The following is a 5,000-nucleotide window of genomic DNA, read 5'->3' on the forward strand; positions in this document are numbered from 1 at the left end:
TCTCTCTCTGAACGAAAACCAATGAAGCGTTCAGAGGATCTAAACAGGTTCCTTAAAAAGCTACTGGACCACCAAGACCCATAAATTGAGAGAGAGAGAGAGAGAGAGAGAGAGAGAGAGAGAGAGAGAGAGAGAGAAATTCCTTTTTATGCATGATAATTAAGGCGTGAACTTGCATCCATACTTACTTGTTATATATATATATATATATATATATATATATATATATATATATATACATACAGTATATATATATATATAAATATATATTTATACATACATACATACATACATACATATATATGTGTGTGTGTATAAGTCTACAGTACATATGAAAATTTCACTAAAATTCCCCCAAAAATTCTCCACAAAAACTTTACAAAAATGGACACAAAGGAGACCATCTCCTCAGTTACGTGAACCCTTTTTCTCCACAGACCAAAAGACCCTTTCTTGGACGTATAAAGACCTAAAGACCCAAATGTACATAATAAAGACAGGGCCATGTGGTAAAGGGGAGAATCTCCTTCCCCCCATTTTCTATCCCGGTTCAAAGGTGCCGACGAATCGCAGCAGAAATTCGGATCTAGGGAACTCATATACTTCCCTTTCTTGCATTTCTAAGAGTTTTTTCTGTTTCTCATTCTTGTTTGGTTAATTTTGTTTATGTTTATGTATATATACATATATATAAATGTATATATATGTATATAAATTATTTGCTCGTTTTTCTAAAGGAAAATTATAACGTATAGTGATGTATGTATATTAAACCTTTTGCTTACTAAGTAATGTAATTCTATGTGCCAAATAGCACATAAAGTAATATATATGTGTATATATGTATATATGTATATATGTATCTATATATTTATATGAATATCTCTATCTATCTATATATATATATATAAATTTATATATTTATATGTACATAAATTTTCTATACTATATTTTATATATATACTGTACACACACACACATATATATATATATATATATATATATATATATATATATATATATATATATATATATATATATATATATATATATATATATATATATATATACAAGCCCCAATTCCCTATTTATCCACATGACAATTGACAGAACTGAATGCAGATAAGATAAATAAAAAAAAAAAAATAAAAAAAAATCACTAACCACGAGTTCATTTAGGAAACCAATACCCCCTTAGCTTTTACCCCAACGCCCATCGTGGGCATCTTTTTTCTGCCGCTCTTTTTATCCGGCGTCCCTTAAACCCTCTCCAGAGACCATTCTTCTTGTGGAGGGTATCTCTCTTCACGATGCCCCAAAATGAGGTTTTTGGTCCTTCTCTCCTTATACCCATGTCGTCTTTGACCCCCTTGGTTTCTTCTTCCTTAATTCAATGCTCATGTCACTACAGCAATACTAGTGCCCCTTGGTATTCTCCTATCTCCTACAATGTGGTATGCCATGCCCCCGAGATCCTGCGTCTTTTTCATGCCCGGGATCCTAAGGCATTTTCTACTGACCCCTTCCTCTGGCTATGCCAATGTCCTGGTCATGACCTGTTATCCTCTTCTTAATATATGTCCCTATGTCAATGTGGCATTAGCTATGCCAATGGGGCATTAACTTCGCCAATGTGGCATTCACTGTCTCCCAACAGCAATGTCCATCCCCCTAGACCAACGTCCATGGCCTGGGGATTACATAATTTTTCCTCTCCATGTCCCTGTGCCAATGTGGCACTAACTGTGCCAATGTGGCATTAACTATGCCAATGAGGCAATAACTATGCCAAAGTGGCATTAACTATGCCAAAGTGGTATTAACTATTCACTATCTCCCAAAAGCAATGCCCATCTCCCTAAACCAACGTCCATGGCTTGGACATACCCTAATGTTTTCCTCACTATGTTCCTATGCCAATGAGGCATTGACTATAAAAATGCTCATCTTCCTAGACAAACTTACATGCCCTGGGCATACCCTACTTTTTTCCTCCCCAAAACTAATGTCCATTTCCCTATGAAAGTGCCCATCCAGCCTCTTGGACATACCCCTGTCTACCTCTGCCTATATACCAATGCCCAAGGAAAATGCCCATGGCCTTCCAAAACGTCCTGAGCTCACTCCGTGGGCATGGTCGCCCGTACCTCATCTATTGGCCACAAAACCAACCGCCTCCATTGAGTTGGAGGACGTGAATAAAGAAGGGGGGTCGCTTTTGTGGACCTTCAGAAAAGATCACATTGACGACATTGTGTGTGTGCGTCCGCCTGATTCATTCTCTCTCTCTCTCTCTCTCTCTCTCTCTCTCTCTCTCTCTCTCTCTCTCACATACTCATATTCGAGGTTTAATGTTAAACAGTGCTTAAGGTTAATCACTAATGGTGTAAATTCAAAATTCAATATAGCTCTCTCTCTCTACATATCGGGTGTAAATGCTAAAATCTCTCTCTCTCTCTCTCCCTCTCTCTCTCCCTCTCTCGCATGGTTACAGACCCTCGTGTGCTCCAGGAGGCAATTCAGTGAGGATCATTAGGGAAGGGTGTGAGAAAGGAGAGACCCACTGAGAGAGAGAGAGAGAGAGAGAGAGAGAGAGAGAGAGAGAGAGAGAGAGAGAGAGATCGTACTTCACCCCTATTTTCAATATACATAAAAAATTTTATTTTGTAAAGGAAAAAAATAAAATCTTAACTGAGAGAGAGAGAGAGAGAGAGAGAGAGAGAGAGAGAGAGAGAGAGAGAGAGAGAGAGAGCGCGCATTTCCTCCTATACTTTCCCGTTAAAACCACTGAAATAAACTCTCTCTCGCCTCAGTTTGCTTATGATAATCTAATTGACCTAATAGCCTACATAATAATAATAATAATAATAATAATAATAATAATAATAATAATAATAATAATAATAATAATAATAATAATAATAACGACATACATGAACCAACCAATATCAGAAAGTCATCGATTTGTCCGAAGTACGAGCGGAAACATAACCGCCTAGAGGAACCCCAGAACCAATATAATGATGACAATAAAGCGCGCAAGCGCGCCGAGAGAGTTCTCGACCTCTACCTCCGGCAGTAGAATGGTGTAAACAAGCGGTATAATTAATTGTAATAAGACCGATAACTTAGTTTGTTTTTGCAATGTCTCCCCGTTATTGCTAGTGGCTTCTGATTGCCGGATGAAATTGCGAAAATCGAGATACGAGGATCGATCCGATGGGAGAGATAAAGGGTCTTAAGTTGCCCGAGACGGTCCGAAATGATAGCAATTGAGGGGAGATGATGCATTTGTATTTGGGGGAGGAAAGCTAAGCAAAACAAAAGGATTGCCTTGGTACGAAATGTCTTAACTGAGTTGAGGGAGGAACGTGAATTATACGAAACTTATTATTATTATTATTATTATTATTATTATTATTATTATTATTATTATTATTATTATTATTATTATTATTGAATAGCTTAACTAGAAAACTATGTCAAATTTCTCGAGTAGAAAAGGGTGCTTCTCGAGGAAGAAACGTGAATTATTATTATTATTATTATTATTATTATTATTATTATTATTATTATTATTATTATTATTATTATTGAATAGCTTAACTAGAAAACTATGTCAAATTTCTCGAGTAGAAAAGGGTGCTTCTCGAGGAAGAAACGTATTATTATTATTATTATTATTATTATTATTATTATTATTATTATTATTATAATAAAATAGTTTGACTAGTAAACTATGTCAAATTTCTCAACTAGCAAGACCTGCCTCGAGTGAGTTCATCTTAGACATTATGTAATCCTGGTAACAATGTAATGTTTTTTGCTTTAATTTTTGACGTAACGTAAAACTGAAACAACATAATGTTAAAAGAATTTGAAAGCCATTTGAAAGGATACGAAGACATTCAAAAAGCAACAGGACGCTAGATGGAAGAAATTGTATGGAATTAACAAAACGAAAACTCACGACTTCCTCCAACTTCAGCCATTATTAGAAAATGATCACAAAAAGCATAGAAGATGAGATACAGAACGCAAATACACAGAAACACACACACACATACTACTGAGGTTATTTTCCACAGAGGTTAATTCTCCCCTAAAATGGAGAACTGCAGTATCTGCAAAATTTTCGAAATTGAGATATGCCAGCTATTGAGCTCGTGAAACTCTAATACACAAGTTACTGCAGTTTCAGAATGATTCTTCAATGCTTTATTTAGGGGTTACCATTTGCATTATCTGCAAAATCATCAGTAAGGCAACGGAATGCTGTAGTATCTACCATTTTTCTCAGTTTTGTATTTTTGCAGACACACCAGTCTTCCATTTTGGGACAGAATTGAGGTTCAAGATTCAGGTGACAGAAGAAGTTTATCACTTACTTATGTTAGTAAACAAACTCACAGAATTCTTGATAACTTCGTTACGCGGTAGAAGGTTAGAATGCATAGTATTCCTCTTTAAGAGAATCCTAATATCTTATCAATGGTTTCAACCCAATGGGATGAGGATTAACCTCGTCGAGGCCACTACAGTCTAGTGTTTATTTCTTCTTCTTACTCTCCCCCACCCTAACTGTGACCCACTACAGTCACCTAACAGCCAGAAACATATTTCACTGGTGAGGTCAACAGGACCACATAGAATACTTTTTATATATTTATTGATTGATTGATTTATTTTTCTTTAAATAAGTGAGAATTCATCTTTCTGTATTTCCTTTTACCTCTTCTTACTTCTTAATGAACACCATAACATTCTTTGGAATCTTCAATTCTAAGTTACTGGCCCCTGTGGTGGGCTTGTTCCATATGAATGGCTTTCATTTTTTGAATAATAATAATAATAATAATAATAATAATAATAATAATAATAATAATAATAATAATAATAATAATAATAATAATAATAATGATAATAATAATGATAATAATAATAATAATAATAATAATAATAATAATAATAATTTTAGGAAAAGAACCAATCAGTCTCCC

This window comes from Macrobrachium rosenbergii, chromosome 21, assembly GCF_040412425.1.
Source record: "Macrobrachium rosenbergii isolate ZJJX-2024 chromosome 21, ASM4041242v1, whole genome shotgun sequence".
Classification (NCBI taxonomy): domain Eukaryota; kingdom Metazoa; phylum Arthropoda; class Malacostraca; order Decapoda; family Palaemonidae; genus Macrobrachium; species Macrobrachium rosenbergii.